This window comes from Pinus tabuliformis, chromosome J (genome assembly GCF_031772625.1).
Source record: "Pinus tabuliformis cultivar Carrire ecotype Pingquan chromosome J, CPIR1, whole genome shotgun sequence".
NCBI classification, from domain to species: Eukaryota; Viridiplantae; Streptophyta; class Pinopsida; order Pinales; family Pinaceae; genus Pinus; species Pinus tabuliformis.
The window spans coordinates 986,076,196-986,094,588 of NC_142295.1; positions in this window are offsets into that span (position 1 = coordinate 986,076,196).

Sequence of the window (18,393 nt, forward strand, 5' to 3'; positions counted from 1 at the left end):
ATTTCATTAATACCAAAGAACTAAAATATGCTTACATACAAAATGGAAATAAACTAGCTCGGGCGATGGGAGCTTATCTTTGAGAAGAGATGTGGTGGCTACATGCCTCTGAACTATGATACAATGAGGCTCAAGGGCCTTTTTATTATCGAACAACAAAAGAAAACCCTAAAAAACGAAGATGATAACCCCAGTAGATGAATCACCAAGAGTTTGTGGGCCTTGTTGGGGTTAGTTGGGTAGCTAACTTCCCAGGGTCATAACTTGGTCGTGTGATCTCCGTTTGGTGCATACAATACCTCATTGGAAAGATATCTCCGAGTACTACAGGATTTTTAGTAGGCCCTTGCCTATGGCCATGGGCTTGTTGTGGACCTCAAAAAAATGTTGTTTAGGGGGTCAAAACAACTCTGAAAGTTCAAGACCTAAAAAACTGCTAAAAATAGTAAATGATGCTATAATTAAGGAAAATGATGAAACTGATTGGAGGTCTAGGTGGAATAAGTGGGTGGACACCAATATCCACCTAAATCACATGCAAATTCCAAAAACGTTATGATGGCTTCAAGTATAGCTACAGGAGCAAAAGTTTCTTTAAAATCAACACCTTCCACTTGTGCATACCCTTTGCAACCTAGTATATCCTTGTTCCTCACTACTTGTCCATCCTCATTTAGTTTGTACCTAAAGACCCACTTAGTTCCAATTACATTATTTTCATTTTGTCTAGGAACAAAGTCCCATGTATGATTTTTCTTAATTTGATCTAGCCCTTCCTCCATAACATTGATCCAACGCTCATCTTTGCTAGCTTCGGATTCTTAGGTTCTATTTTGGAGAATAAGGAAAAGTTGGAATGCCTTGGTTCTTTATGAACCCTTGACTCTTTATCACCTAGAATTTTATTTTTTGGATGGAACTTCTGAACATATCTTGATGGAGTATTTGGTTGTAGAATTCCATCTCTTCTTTTTGTTCCTATTGTTCTTCATGTTCATCCCCCTCATGACATTTACTGGTTATCTCAGCTAAATCTTCACTTCTTTATTTATTTTCTTTATGGGGTTATTCTTATGTTGTAGCAGCTATAACCACCCTCCAAATTTTTTCCTATGCTTCATTTTGGAGCCTCCCTTCTAAATTACAGCAACTCATCTCGCACTGATCCAAGTACTTGTGCTTTGATTGAGCCTCATCCTTTGCATTATGGATTGTGTTTTTTACTTGATTTACTATCTAACCCACAAGTTGATCTCTTGACTTGGTTTTCATCCTGTTTTGGGCTTGCCTTAGAGAACTACACAATCCTTGAGGGAAACCAACCTTGCTCTCGGGAATTGCACAGTTCAAGTTGATAGTGAGCCTTCAGCTCCAAAATTGCACAGAGCTAGTTGACAACCAAACTTCAGCTGGGAAATTGCGTAGAGAATGAGAGGAAACCCAGAGCCACTCAACCCAGAAATTGCGTAGAAGCCTTTCGTTTCAGAAGCTGCTCAGTGCATGAGCTAGTGAGTTTCCGAGTCCTTCCCAGAACTACACAATCTCTTTGGCCAATGCATGGCAACTTTTCTCAAAAAATAAAGAAGGAAAAAGTTGAAAAGAATCCCTAGAAAATAGGGATCTATTTTTAGGATTTCGAAGGAGGCACTTGAGTTCTTTTGGAAACTGTCGCCGAGTGCTACTTTTTCCTTGATCTTTGGCCTTCACGTCATAAACCCTAAATCGACTGAATCCATTTAATCAATGTTGCCAAGCTCATTTTCACATTCTATCTTGGATCTTTGGCATTCTTGAGGAGATCAAGGAACCTTTGGTGCGATCGTCGTCGCTTTTCCGGGTAAGTCTTTCTTTTCTAGTCTTTTGCTGCTTTTTCTATCGCTTTTCCTTGTTTAGGTGTTGTTTCACTCATTTTGTTGAATGAATTTTGGTGTTTTAACTTGTTTTATCTTATAGAAGTGTTGTTTTAAGTGTTTCATTTCCTTCCCCAAGTGTCACATGCATTACCCCATTTTTTCACTAACGACCATCGTTGCGATGACTCCCTCCACATGCTTAATTTTCCTTCAGTTTGATTGGTACCTACACTTGTTTCACTTGCATGCATCATCATTCGGTTAGATTTGCACTCAACATCACACCATCCTTCAGATCTTCTTGTTTTCACACTTCCCTTGGAAAGATCTAGGCTCCCCTTTCTCGAATCTCGCTTTCCCTTGCATGCACTGCACATTCAGGGAGATCAAGGTCTCTACCTTGGCTTCTAAATTTGTGCAAAGGTTGCCCTGGACTGGCTCCAAATGTTGAAAAGTGTGCAACAAGAAATTCTTGTTGAGAATGCAACAAGATGATGGAGCTTAGTGAAAAGAGTCGCCTTCACTAAGTGGGCCCGCAGGCAAATTATGGCACAAGTTCTATTTTTGATCACAGTGTGGATGATCACAGTGTGGGTGATCACAGTGTGAGTGATCACAGTGTGGGTGATCACAGTATGAGTGATCACAGTGTGGGTGACCACAGTGTGAGTGATCATAGTGTGAGTGATCAAAGTCTATTTTTAGACTGGCTGTCAAAAATAGAAAAGTCAAATATTATTGTCTCATAATAATATTTGGACTATAAACTTGATCTTATTCTCTTGGAGCACTTCAGGATGAGCTACGGATGTGGTACATGCAGATCCCAGAGGGAAATACATGGTTACCTATGGGATGACTAATATTTGCATGCAGGACTTCAGTTAGAACTCAAGTGAGTTGAGTTTAGTGGACTGGAGGTGCAGTTGATGGAGTTGTGTTCAGTTTAACTTTGTTAAACTAGTTGTATTTAGTCTAACTGATCAATAGACTAGAGATGAGTTGGGTGAATTAGTTATTAATTAATTCACAAGTTATTAACACATAATGAAACTATAGAATACATCAGTTAACTCAGTTGCATGTCAGTGCATGTTCAGTTCAGCAGGGACAAGTGTTAGAGGATCAAATTGCTATCAGTTGTGACTATAGCTGTGCATGATGATTTGCACAATCAGAGGGATTGAGTATGCCAATGAATTGGCCAATATCAAGAATTGTAGCCTATGCTCACGTCCAACAGAGTGTGAGTGATTATTTTCAGGTCAAATACAAGTTTGGTAAGCCATTCTCATCAGTTCTTGAGCAGGTATTTAGCTGGAGAGGCAGGCAAGCAGTGGAATAGATTTGGAGATCAGATCTGAGCTGTATTGTGTGTAACAGGTGGAGCTGGTACTGGGTTGCTTGTGATAAGCATTGTACTTTGTAATGTTACATGATTCAATCAATATAATATACAGATAGTGTGGGGTTTTTAGTGAGATCCTTTCCCCGAGATACATACTGTGTTAATGAGTTTGATTGATGCTTCTATGTGCGCCTGTGAATGTTTCTGCTTCTGTAAATTGATGATCAACGTAGAGGAGATTATGTATTATACATGTTTCGCTTATAATTGTATGATCAGGGTAATCTCTGTGAATATGTGTTAAATTATTCAAAATTTCTACACCAAATTTTCACTACGCAGTTCCAGGAGCCAGTCTCCCAGTCCTAGCCACTGAGACTGCGCAATGTGCAGTCTCTTGTGGCCTGTGCCCAAATTGAACTGAACATTGCACAATTCTAGTTAGAAAGCCTCCCCCAGTGACTGTTGGGACTACGCAGTGTGTAGTTCCAACAGGCAGCTAGTCACCTTTGTGAACCAGGATTGCACAAAATCTCCCAGCATTAGCCCAATTTGTTGCTTGATCTTGTCTTGAAGTGCTTTTGGTTTTAAGCTAACATTTGCATGCAATGAGTGTCCTCTCTATTTCCAGGTACAACAGTTGTTGAGCATCACTCTAGCAGTTATAATTAACATGGCCTCTAAGAGAGCTGCGTCAAAGGAAACTGTCGAGAGTAGTACTGGGGAAGCAATTGAGTAGGTGTCAGTTAACTTGCTAGCTTATGCAGACACTCAGTTGTTCATTGAGAAGGGGACAAAGTTGACATGGTAGAAAATTAAGGATACTTTTGTGGAGGACTTCAAGGAAGACTTAGAGGACTGAGAAGTTTATATCAATATCCAATGGTCAGGCTTGTACAAGTTTGCATGCAAGTACCATCCTTCCCATGCGCAGATATTATCAGTTGGATTGTCTCACACATAGATCTAGAGACTATCACATTGAGAAGTGCCAATGGGATAGAGCTTGCCACCTTCATGGCGGAAAACTATCATCAGATGTATCATTTACCTCAGCAGGCGAGGTGCATGTACACACTTTTCTATGCCACCCACATCTAAGTGAACATGATTTATATAGTCAAGCACCGGGTGAAGGAGCTGTAAAATTTCAAACAAAAACCCAATCATGTTTACAAGGCAAAGTCTCTCAGGAAGGCCTACCAATTCTTGATCATCTTTGCATGCCAAATATACGGTCAAGAGAGCACAAAGACATTTTTTGAAGGTTGGGTAGTTGTGTTGAACCAGTTGGTGAATGGTGGAAGGCGATTCAACTGGTCAGACTTGTTGGCTTATTAGTTGAAAGTCCATGTGATTAATGCCTAGAATTTTCCCAAGGATGAGCAAGTGAGATTCTACATGTCCGCATACTTACTGGATACAATTTATGCCCAACAACACTTTCCTAGCATGAGCTGGACATGGACACTGAAAGGCTGACTGACCATTTCATCATCCTGTTGTAAAAGTTGATATTTGAGCATAATCCACCTTGCATGTCCCAAAAAGTGATGGATGCAATACTTAACATTTCAGATTGGTATGCCTCACTCGATGCCACCTTCAACATAGTGTTTGGCGGAGAGAAGTCTTCACATGTTCTTCCAAGGTATGCCACAGATAAGTTGGTCATGTAATAGGTCTCATATCACCTTTCCATAGGGTTATCATCATGACTGCATAGGAAGAAGAAGGCACCATCGCTCGCTCTTCCTTTGCAGATTGTGTTATATGAGATTAATATATTGAAAGATGCAGATGTTGAATCCAAGGAGATATTTAAGTTCGAGTTCAATGCCAAAGACTTTAATCTATATGACCCCCATGGTATTTGCAAGAACCACTGTGTGAAGGTGTACTATCCATGGATCCACAGGACATTTCACTGGCACGAGGAGGAGCCTTGGAGATACTGTTACAATGAATCCAAGATCCACGAGCTGGTCAGTATAGCCACATATTAGAAGGCTGCTTTGTAGGCAGCAATAGTGCAGGAAGAAACAACAACAACAACAACAAAAAGAAGCAATCTGGCACAGGACAAGTGCAAGAGGAAGATTGTCAAGAACATAAAGGCAAAGCAAAGCTACAAGATGAGAGTAGATTCCATCACTAAGAAAGAAACTTTGGTAGTGGAGGCAAAGAGGCAGCAACAGTGAAGGAAGAAAGAAAAGAAAGGTTGGAGGAAACATAATCAAAGTTGTAGGAAACAGAGAAGAAGTTGAAGGAAAAGCAAGAGTTAAGAAGGAGAAAAATGGAGGAGAAGCAGAAATAGGAGGAAGAAGAAAGGTAAGGCATGATGATAGAGCAAACAACACCCATATAGGTTAAGGAGTCAGAACAACCAGCAGTTGAAGAAGAGGGTGAACAAATGTAGGATCGGGAGCTTTCTCAATAGATTGAGCAATTGATTGAAGTGACAAACATGGAGTTGGGGTAGTAGCCACAAAATGAAGACATCGACCTTATGCCGAGAGCACTCAAGGTCACCTCTTAGTCTCCACCACCTCCAATGTCAGAACCAGTTCTGAGTGAGAAAGGAGAGGTTGTTATCCTTGATGATGATCCGATTATGGATGTGTACAATCTTTCATTTGATGAGTTGCAACGTGTCACCTGCATTCATGAAGGAAAGGGTGATAGTCTTAGATGTCATAAAGCATCCAAATTTCCTTGTCGATGCCACCTTGGCCTATGCAAGAGCCACAAGCTCAAATATTAAGTTCCTACTGGTCGAGAATAAACAAATGGAAAAGAACTTGTAGCCTATTAGGCAAGAGGTAGAACAACTCAGAGATCAGAGCACAGTTTCCGCAATGATAGAGATGAGGAAAGCGATACTTGATGAATTATCAACACTTGAGACTACCATGCGTAAGCTCTATGATGGATTTGTAGACGTGCATAAATAATTTTTCCATGTGCTTGGATTACAACAGTGGAGAAAAGAGTTTATTCAAACTCTTAGGAACATACATGTTGCCATAGCCTATGTGCAAGAGTGGACAGTGTGGTATAAAGCGACCTTGCTTCACTTTCCAAAGATGATGAAGCCTAAGGTAGAGCTAGAGAAAGAAAGGGTTCAGATGTTGATCCAAAACTATGAGCAACTCACCCCATTCGTCACCAACATACATGCCTCATATGCATGGTTGTAGAAGAGTTTGGATGTCATGGTAAGAACACACATGATCCCTTCAATCGGTTCCCTCACCAAGGGTAAACATAAGAACCAAGTCTTGCTAGACATCAATAGGTACATGGAGCAGCTAAGGCGAGAGGCCACCAGGGATGACTTGGATCTCAATGCACATAACATGCAGAAGTACATTGGTGGTCCCATCATGGTCAACACCATGCTGCACATGCTTCAGGACGAGTTGGATATAGGTTCCAAGACCATATACGTAGATGCTATGGAGGCAAGGGTCCACTATTAGAAAGACACCATCAAGCAGTTTGGGGACATCATCACATAGTACTAAGCTTGGCATGAGTACGTAACCGAGAAGCACCAAGTGAAGGTTGTCGAGTTGGTCTTTCCACAAACTTCGGATTCATAATATTTTGTCTTGTTAGGTTCTCTCTAACCTATTTTGTCTCACATGGGTACATGTGGAAAATGTAATATTATTTGTGAATACGTTGTAACTGAAATTCCAAGTGTCATCAGTGGAATTTGAAAGGTCATCATGTTAGGTAATGAGTTATTTGTAAATAACTTGAAGAGTCATGAGGGTAGTCAAAGAGTCACAAAGGGGAATGTCAAGGGTCACCCCAACCTTTGTTATAAATAAAACCTCATAACTCATAGAACGAGATTTTGGGAGCCAAGATTTTGGGTAGGCTTAGGCTTAGAAAAGGCTTGGGAGTATTGTGACAAGCCTTTTCTTCTCCACAATGTAGAGCGAGTATACTTCTTTGGAGGAGCAAGTTTTCTTGACTGTAATGTTCCACTATTGGGGCTAGTGGCCATCAATGGTGTATGTATGGATGGAACTTTCACTTATAATAATAATAACAAATCCAACACACTTTCATGCATATGTTGTTATTGTAGTTGGACTATTTTGGTTTCTTTAGCAAGGTATGTTGTTTAACTTACACATTTTATTACAAAATATTTTGTATGCAATTGTATGAATATTATTGAATGCGTGTTATTGGATTAACTTGTCACTTTAATTTGTGTACTATTCCGCATTTTATCTTGTGATGTCATTTCGCTCGTGTGTTCCTTTCAAGCTTCCTACAATTACAAGCTTCTAAGGGGCACACTTCATTTTCCCCTCCATGTGTTAGAACCCCCATGCATCTCACTTGACTCACCATAAGGTCACACACTTGCTTCCACCCAAATTTATCATACTTATCTCTGCGTACTATTGCAGTCAAGGAATTACATTACCATCCACTGTTGGGACTCCTACTTCAAACAGTTTGAGGTCTAGTTGGGACTTCTTACTGCGAAGATCCCCTGAATGTTGGCGGGTCTAGCACCGTCAACAACTTCATATTTTCTCACATCAATGCTTTCAACTATCCTACTCATTGTAGAATTTGTTGCCTTTTCTCCTAGATGAATAACCAATAAAAATTCCTTTATCTGATCTAAAATCAAATTTCCCCATGTTGTATTGATTTATATTGAAATTTTTGATTGAGGAAGATATACCATTCAATAATTCATAAGGGATCTTATTTTTGTTTACTATGATATAAGCCCTATTTAGTATGTTAACTATTATATGGACCGCTTCTCCCCAAAAGGTGTTTGGAATGTTTGCTTCATTAAGCATTGTTATTGTCATTTCGTGTACAATTATATTATGTCTTTCAACAACTCCATTATGTTGAGGAGTTCCTGTGATGATAAATTCCCTCTAATTACACGCTTTTCACAAAATTCAATGAATTCACCAGAAGTAAATTCACCTACTCTATCAAACCTCAAGCACTCGAGCTTTAGATTAGTTTCATTCTTCACTTGGGGTTTGAAGATATTGAACTTTCAAATGCTTCATATTTTTATTTAAGTAAATAAAACCATGTCAATCTAGTATAATCATCAACTATGATCATGAAGTATCACTCACCTATTAGAGTTTGTGTTCCTATGCACCCACAAAGATTTGTATGAAATTTTAAAATCTAGTATCCCTTGGCTTTACAATCTTAGGCATGTCTCTTACTGTCTCCTTTTTGTTGATTTTATTAATATGAAGTTAATATGACCCAACCTTCTATGCCATAACCAGCTATCCAATTTCCCCATGCAACAATTTTTTCTTTGGCTCCATCTAGTATGCATACATTACTTGAGGTTATACTTATATTTTCCACCACTCTTCCAAAGCCTATTTTCTTGATTTCACATTATTTAAAATGATATGTGAGATCATAACCATGATCACACATTTTCTAACACTCAAGAGATTGTGTTGCATACCATTACCATACAATTTTTTTTGAGCTTTATCTTTTCCATTATCAAGGTTAACTATCCCTTTAGCCATTATTTTGGTTGGTGGATTGTTTCCAAAAGTGTCACTTCCTCCTTTGTATTCCTTTAGATATAGAAGTTTTATCTTATCTCCAGTCATATGCTTTGAACATCCACTATCAATGTACTATTGACACCCTTTGTTTTGAGCATATAGTGCAAATCCACACTCCTTGTTTTTCTTGCTTCCTTTTCCAGGTCCTCGTGAATTCTTCTTGCTTCTTTTTCTTGGGAGGCCTTATTGAGATTCTTCTACACCCACTTGATTTGTGTACATATCTATTGCATTTGTAACATTCAACATGACCCAATAGGGAAGAAAACGAGTTGTATATTCTAACATCACCTTTGTAAGTACTTTTAGATTTGTTTTTTACATATCCATTCATTGAAGGCTTATGAGATCTTTTGCTTCTATATCTAACATAGACATTATTATTCATTCTATTGCCTTATGTCCAAAGTTATTACACGCAAAGAAATAACCATAAAATATTTTTTTATACAAAGGTATTGAAAGGTCTTCATGAAGGGATAACTCTTTTGAACCCATCTCGATTGCCTCTATGAAAACTCAAATTTCTGTTGATTCTTTACTCCATTATTTGGTGTTGCTTGAGTTATTGATAGGGTTATGTCTCTACTAGTCCTTAGCTTCATTTTTATTCTAGTTCCATTACTACTAGATCCTTTAAGCACATTAGCATAAATTTTAGGTTCCTATTTTCTGAGTGTTTTTGAGCTTGATTCTCCTTTGAGAATTCATGACTTTATTGATCCCAAGGCTCATTTTGATAGAAGGATATCTATGGTAGTTGAGAATGATGTATAATATTCATTCCCCTTTTAATAACTTAAGGTTCTGATTCGACTGTGCATTTTCTTTATCTATATTCTTTCTCAAGGAAACCACCTTTGCTTCTAGCTTTTCACAATTTCTTTCCCTTTATTTTAGCTGAAGTATTTCCTCTAGTATTTTAGCCTCTTCAACTTTTGTTTTTAGGGGGTTTATTTCTACCTCATTAGTATCATGGTCTTTCTTTTTATACTTCTCTAGTAGTACTTTTTGCTTTTATTCTTTTATTCTATATATTTATTCTATTGCACAAATAAGTTATCCTTGAACATCTACTCCCCCCTCAACATATTCTTATTCTATATTTATTTTCTCTTAATCAATATTCTAATCCTCCAAGGCCATGTGCAGTTATTCTTCCTGATATTCATCAAAAGCATGTCCATCATTCTCTTCTGATGAGCAACTATATTCCATGGAACAAAAACTTTTCTTCTTAAGAGACCTTGCCTTCTTATTTTTATGAAAATTTCCTCTATTTCTATGTTTTCTTTCATTATCATTTTCTTATAGCTTTGGATGTGGAAATTTAGAAGCATAATGACCTATTCTACCACAATTGAAGCATTTGAATGATAGCTCACCTTTATATTATCTAGATAACCTTTTCATCTTTCTTATAAATTAAGACTCTTCTTCAACTAATTCATGGTTGGAATCATCATGGACCCAATGCCCTTTTCCTTTTTTTGATGCTTTGAAGGTTTCTTCCTTTAATATTGGTTTTTCTTTTCCTGTTCTCATTTCATATGCAATAAGGATTCCATGTAGCTCATCCATATTCATATCTTTTATTTCTTATATGTCTGAAACCTTTGCATTAAATCTCAAAGGGAAATATTTGTGGCACTTTCTGAACAATTATTGATTCATTAATCCTTTCATCAAGTCCTCTAATAGTGTTCACAATCTCATTTACACAAAGGAAGAATCTTGCAATATCTTCTTCTTCATTCATATTTGAACTCTCAAATTGCATCCTATGAGTTTGAAGCTTATCCATCTTTTCCTTTTCAAATCCTTCATAGATTCTTTGAAGCTTGTTCCAAATATCTTTAACAGACTCACATTTCTTTACTTTAACAAATTATGATTCCAATAGGCCACATGAAATAACATTCATTATTTTTTCATTACTTACAAAGGCTCTTTTCACATCTTAATCAACTGAAGATGTTGTTTGAAATCTGTTCCATTAAATAGTTGGAATCTATTTGAGAAAGATCCATATTGATTGGACATTTTGTCCCTTTTAAATATACCTTCCAATGATTATATTTCTTTTGAAGGAACCTGCTCTGATAATGATTGTTGGATTCACAATTGTACTGAGAGGGAGAGGGTGAATCAATATTATACAAATCTTTACTTATTTAAAAACACAAAATTAAATTTCAATCTCTTGAGCATAACATAAGACAAAAGATATAGATGGAAGCCCTTAAAGGAGAAAACCAAAAAACTTATTTTAATTTAATGATCTATGTAGGCACAAATCCGTTGTTACAATATAATTTGTAGGAATCAACCTACAAGAGACACCTATCGCCTTTGATTTTCACTCACCAACTTGTAGGAGACACCAATCCTATTTAAATCTTTGTAGACACCAACCAACATGAGACACCGATCCCCCCATATCTCTAATCAACAATCTATTCTTCTCTAGTTTAGGCCAGTCTTTTTGTTAGGTCCCTATAATACTAGTGTAGTCCCCGTATTGTTATTGTTGTGCCCCATAGAACCCCCATATTGTTACTGTTGTGCCCTATAGAAACCCATTATTTTTTATTGTTGAGCCCTTACATCATTAGTGTTATGTAGGCCCTAATTATATTTTGAACCTTAGTCTCCTATATGTACTAAGGAGGTATTTTCATTTGAATAATTGAAGAATTGTTCATTTATGTGATGTAAAAGGAGGTTTCCCTCTTGAAGAGGATTATTTTCAAGTAGTTAATCTATATTTTCTTCTGTTTTATGATATGGTTACATAACATTTTTAACACATGGATTCAAAATCTTGATGAACATCGTGTAAAAAATTCAGACCTTGGTTTGTTGTATTTCTGGAGATATGGTCGAAGGAAGTTAGGATTTTTGCATGCTCTAGAATTCAGTCTCAAACAAGTGTTCTAGGGAAGATCATCATAACTTTCTCTTCATACATTAAATTTGAATTTCGTAACAAGGGGATGAAAATGCACAATCTTTAGTTTTTCATGTACCAATTTTAGGGCTGAAGGTTAAAAAAATGGCACGTGGCATGTCATACAAGCTCGATATACTGAGCAAGTCCGTAATCAGGTCATCGTGGGAGAATTGTGATAAATTTATCTTAAAGAATCCAATCTTAGCCTAACTAGTGGGGTTGGAAAGAGAACATAGAGGGCTACCACAAAATGTAATTTCATATCTTGAGTGGCTGAAATTACATAGATACAATAGTTTCAGGATCAAGATCCAAAAAGTAAGAAAAAGGGTGTGTATTTTTTAACTTTGCATAAATTTTATTTGAAAAATTAGTTTGAAGTGGTTCGACGGGCATAATGAAGCATAGATAGCATATGTATCACAACAAAAAAATGGATACACCCAGTATGCCAACAAAAATATCTTATATGACGCATGAAGAAGGGGAATAAATGCAACATGATATATCAAAATTATGGGATCAAGTGCAACAAATTTCACTCTCACAAATAGCAACCAAGAATGAATTGGATGGTTTAAAAGAAACAATAAAAGGAGACATGGGAGATTTGAATTATGGTTTAAAAGAAGACATGGAAGCGATGAAGGAAGGTTTGACAAAGTTGCTGCAATAAAGGCTTCCTAGTGGTGACAAGGTATTCCATGAAAATAGGGATGAGGATAAAAGGAATATGAATTATGAATTTAGAGACTTCAACAGTGGGTTGAAGACTAATCACATTCCAAAGATTGATATGAGGAAGTTTTATGGAAAGGATTTGGTAACATGGCTACTACTGATGGAGTAGTTCTTCGATATACACGATGTGCAACACACACAAAAGGTATGCATTGCATCTTACTATTTAGAAACCAATCAATTTTTATGGTGTCGATGGCTTTGCTCTCGTAAAGCACTAGTCACTTGGAATTTTTTTATGGAGGAATTAATAACACATTATGAGGGTACAAAGAGAAATACCTTCTTTAGAAAAATGATAAATCCAAAAGAAAAGGGTTCAACTAGGGAGAACATTGAGGACTCCGAGAGATTGAATATCAAGGTAACTAATATTCCAAAGGAGCATCTAATTTATGTCTTCATAGGGACTTCAAAGGATAACATCCAACATGAGGTTCACCTTTGGGAACCTAAGTCATTGGAGAATGCATTCGTGGTGGCAAGAAAGGTTGAAAGCAAAATTATGGCAACAAGGAGGTCTACCACTCACAACTATAAGGATGGAAGTGTAGTTGATCGTAGCATCCCGCAACCTACAACTGGTTGACACCACAACAACTAGAGGAAAAAAGAGAAAAAGGGCTTTGTTACAGTTGTGATAATAAATATACTAAAGGTCATAAGTGTGTTGGAAAGAAATTATTTTACATAGATTGTGAAGAGGAGGAAGAAAAGGAACAAAAAACATAAAAAAATAAGATATACATCAGGAACCAACCCTGGGGAATTAAAAAGATGAAATGAATATGACCATATATTGTAATGCATTGACGGGAATTACTACTCCTAAAACTCTCCAGATAGAAGGATATATTAAGGAGAAAAAGGTAATATTGTTGATTGATTCAAGTAGTACCCATAATTTTATTCACTGTAAGATAGGCAAGGATTTGAATTTCTTTCTATATCGAGCACCAAAGTGTCAAGTGATGGTTTCAAATGGAGGAAATATAAATTGCTTAGGGAAGTGCCATAACATCAATATACCTATGGGGGAATATGTATTTAATAATACAATTCTTTCCATTCCATTGGGTAGAATTGATGTTGTATTAGGAGTCTATAGGTTAAAATATTTGGGGACAATATATTTTAATTTTCAAGAACTTTTCTTGAATTTTTTTTGGGAAGGAAAGGAAATTGAATTAAGGGGTATCATAGGGAAACCTGGGAAGATAATTATATCTAATGGCATGAAAAATATTTTGAAGAAGGAACAATGAGGGGTAATTGCACAATTATGCTCACTAGATGTTCAAACATCTAAGTCATCCATTTCTCCAAATCTCCAAAGAGTCCTTGACAATCATTCGAAGATATTTGAGACTCCCAAAGGTCTCCCACCTATTCGTGATCATGGTCATGCTATTCACCTGATTCCTGGAAATGTTCTTCCAAACATTAGACCTTACAGATATCCATATGCCCAAAAGAGTGAAATTGAATGTATGGTTGCAGAAATGCTAGAGGCAACAATATTTAAACCTAGCCAAATTTATTTCTCTTCTCCAATAGTATTGGGGCACAAAAAGGATGGATCATGGATTATGTGTCTGTATTATAGAGAGCTCAACAAGCTTACTATTAAAGATAAATTTCCCATTCTTGTCATTGATGAATTTTCAGATGATCTACATAGAAAAATTTACTTCAGCAAGCTAGATCTTCATTTGGGATATCATAAAATTAGAATGAAGACATAAGACATTCTAAAAACAACATTCAAAACTCATGAAGGTCATTATGAATTTTTGGTCATGCCTTTTGGTCTTATTAATGCACCTTCCACATTTCAAGGTTTGATGAATTCCATTTTCAAACCCTTCCTTAGAAAATTTGTGTTAGTATTTTTTTATGATATACTAATCTACAACAAGTCTTGGAAAGATCATGTTCAACATGTTGACAGTGTGCTAAAACTATTGGAGGAGAAATAATTGTATGCAAAACCTTCCAAATGTTTCTTTGGGTTACATGAAGTGGAATATTTGGGTCATATTGTATCTCATGAGGGTGTTAAGGTAGACCCTAACAAAATTAAAGCTATAAAGGAATGGAAAATCCCCACAACCTTAAGGCATATTTGTGGATTTCTTGGGTTGATAGGGTATTATCACAAGTTTGTTAGAATTATGGGAAAATAACAATACCATTAGTAACATTACTTAAGAAAGAGACATTTTTTTGGAATCCTAAAGTAACTAAGGCCTTTGACCATCTTAAAGAGTTAACGAGCCAATCTCCACTCTCAGCTACACTAGACTTCAAAAAATCCTTTATTATGGAATGTGATGCCTTAGCAAATGAAATTGGTGTTGTTTTAATGCAAAAAGGAAGACCCATTGCTTTTAAAAGTCATCCAATCAAGGGAAAGTATTTACACAAACCTATTTATAAGAAGGAAATGTTGGCAATACTACACACTTTGAAGAAATGTCACCCTTACTTAATGGGAAGACACTACAAGGTAAAAATAGATCATGATAATCTTCTATACTTCTTGGAATAAATATTATCTTCAGAAGAGAAACAAAAACGGGGCACAAAAATGTTGGGTTATGACTTTGAAATCATCTACAAAAAAGGGAGGCAAAATGTTTTTGTAGATGCACTCTCAAGAAGGGATGAGGATGTGGAAGATTTTCTATGTGCCATTTTTATTATCCAACTTGATTGGATAACTTAAGCAAGCGATGAATGGAAGAATGTTGAAGAGGTTTGGACACTCATTCAAAAGTTGCAGCAAGACCCTAGTGTATCTAATACATTTATATATAAAAATGATTCACTATCATACCAAGATCACTTATATCTATGTGAGAACTCCCAAATCAAACAAAAGGTTCTTTTGGAATTGCACACATCTCCTACAGGAGGGAACTCAAGGTTTTTAAAAACTTACCACAAGGCCAAGAGGATTTTTTTTGGGATGGCCTTAAATTCGATATTCAGAATTTTGTGGCATAATGTTTGGTTTTCCAACAAAATAAAGTTGAAAAAATTAAGACCCCAGGTCTTTTGCAATCATTAGCCATTCCAATTCAGTGTTGGGAGGAAATCTCAATGGATTTTATCATAAGTTTACCCAAGTCCAAAGGAAATAGTGTCATCATGGTGGTAATTGATACACTTACCAAGGATGCACACTTTTGTGCACTATCTCATCCTTTCAAAACCAGTACAATCACTACTGCATTTGTGGAAACAATTTAAAAGCTACATGGAAACCCAAAGATTATTATAAGTGACAAAGATCCCATTTTCACTGGAAATTTTGGGACATAATTATTTTCTTGTCTTGGTATTCAATTAGCTCAAAGATCATATTATCTTCCTCAATCTGATGGGAAAATGAGATAGTGAACAAACGTTTGGAAGTATATCTTTGTTGATTTGTATTTGATAAACAAAATCAATGGGTCAAGTCGTTACCTCTGGCAGAATGGCAGTATAACACTTACTTCCATACCACAACAAAAATGACCCCATTTATGGCGCTTTATGAATATAATCCATCATCCATCAAATTTTCTTTAAGAGATAATTATAAGGTTCAAGAAGTAGAATATCACATCAAGCATCAAAAACAAGTTCTCCAACTGTTAAAGGATAACCTGGATTTAGAACAAAATCAAATGAAACAACAGGAAAATCAACATCACAATAATTTTTTTTTTGATGTGGGAGTTTGGGTATTTTTATGGATAAAACCATACAAACAAATGTCCCTCAAGAAATTAGATAAGGATAACGAATTATTACCCAAGTATTATGGCCCTTACAAGGTATTACAAAGGATTGGTACTATGGGATACAAATTGGAGCTACATACATCTTTGCGAGTACACTAAATTTTCCATGTTTCATGCTTAAACAAGGTTATATGTTACAAGCTCCTGATCCATACTGTATTGCCAAAAATTGACGAGGAAGGAAAAATCATGTTGGAGCTTGAAGCAATCACAAAAACAATAATATGAAAATTAAAAAATCGATCAATTTTAGAGTATCTCATTAAGTGGAAGAAATTACCTACTAAAGATTCCACACTGGAGGATGAGTATTTCATAGAGAAGCATCCATAACTACTGAAGCGTCGAGGATAATTTTTTTTTGAAGGTTAGGTCCCTATAATGCTAGTGTAGTCCCCATATTGTTATTGTTGTGCCCCATAGAACCCCCATATTGTTATTGTTGTGGCCCATAGAAACCCACTATTGTTATTGTTGAGTCGTAACATTATTAGCGTTTTGTAGGCCCTAATTATATTTTGACCCTTTAGAATCCTATATATACCAAGGATGTATTGTTATTTGAATCATCGAAGAATTGTTCATTTATGTGATGTAAAAGGAGGTTCCCCTTCGAAGAGGCATATTTTCAAGTATTTTATCTATCTCTTCTTCTCTTATGTAATCTGGTTACATAAAATTTTTGCAATTCTCTGCAATCATCTCAATTATTTCTCATATTTAATCTGCTCTTTTTCTAGTTCACCTTTTTTTTTAATGAATTAATCAATCAACTTACTAAGTCACTAATGTCTTTAATTTTGCAATTACTTGATAAAATATTTGCAATGCATCAAGGTATTTCTTTAGATCCAAACTAAATTTGTTCACATTGTTATCTGACTTTATTCTTTGTCATCATACAACAACATTATTAGTTCTTTCTCACTTCACAAGTGCTTAATTCATCACTTCACTTCAACATGCTTCAACAACGTAATTTATCCTTTTGCACTATCTTCAACTCTACCTTTAAATTTTGACGTTCCCTCTTTTTCTGCTCATCCAAACTCTCAGTGCTCTTAGTTTCTTCTTATATATACTCTTAGTTATCTTAATTTCTTCTCATCTAGACTCTCAGTTCTCTTAGTTTCTTCTTATATATACTCTCAGTTATCTTAGTTTCTTCTCATCCAGATTCTCAGTTCTCTCTCTCTTACATCAAGATCTACCTTCAAATACACCTTCTGAAGCTATAATCTTTGTTATATGATTCTCTTGTTTCACTTCTTACTCTTTGAATGCCATACCTTAGGAGATGTCTAGGTCATGGCTTATGATTAGATTAGGTCAAACGTAGCATAAGGAGATGAATTATTTACCTTACTTAGGCTCAAGAGCATGAAACGAGGTGAGAAATGGAATTATTAAGCGCTAAATGTTGAATTCCCTATTCAAGAAGATCACCGCATCATGTTGAAGGTAGGAGGTAACCCTGACGGAGGAAATTTTCCACACATTTGAAGTTATTCTTCACCATTTTTGGGGATAAAGACACATTGTTTCTACATTTTGGATGCCAATTAATTCCATGAGGATATGTCATGTGGCAATGATGACATGATCAACTAACAAAATGAAAGGTTTTTTGCTTATGGATGTGACAAGTGGCATTACAAACCCATTTTATGCATTCAAAATAAATTGGAGGAGAAAAACATGTTACAAAGAGGAGACATAGAGCATGACATGTGGTAAGGAAATAGGCTAAAGGGGAAACACTAGCTTAGAATGATGAGTTTTTTTCCACTTATAAGGTGGAAATAATTATATTTGTATTTTAATTAGTAATTCTACCCTACAAAGATGGATTCCCACCTCAAAGGGGCATTCCAAGCATTCTAAAGGGTCATTATGAGGCATTTCACATGGATTGAGGGCCCATGATTCACATATTTAGATGATTTACTTCAAGGAGGACGTGAAAACATCATATTGTGAATAAACAAAACCCTAAAGAGTACTCTAAAGAGGGATTCCCTCCTAGGGTTTTAGCTTTAATTTATAATTATTTAATTTATAAGAATTTAATATCAAGGATAATAGATAAGAGATTCATTTGAAA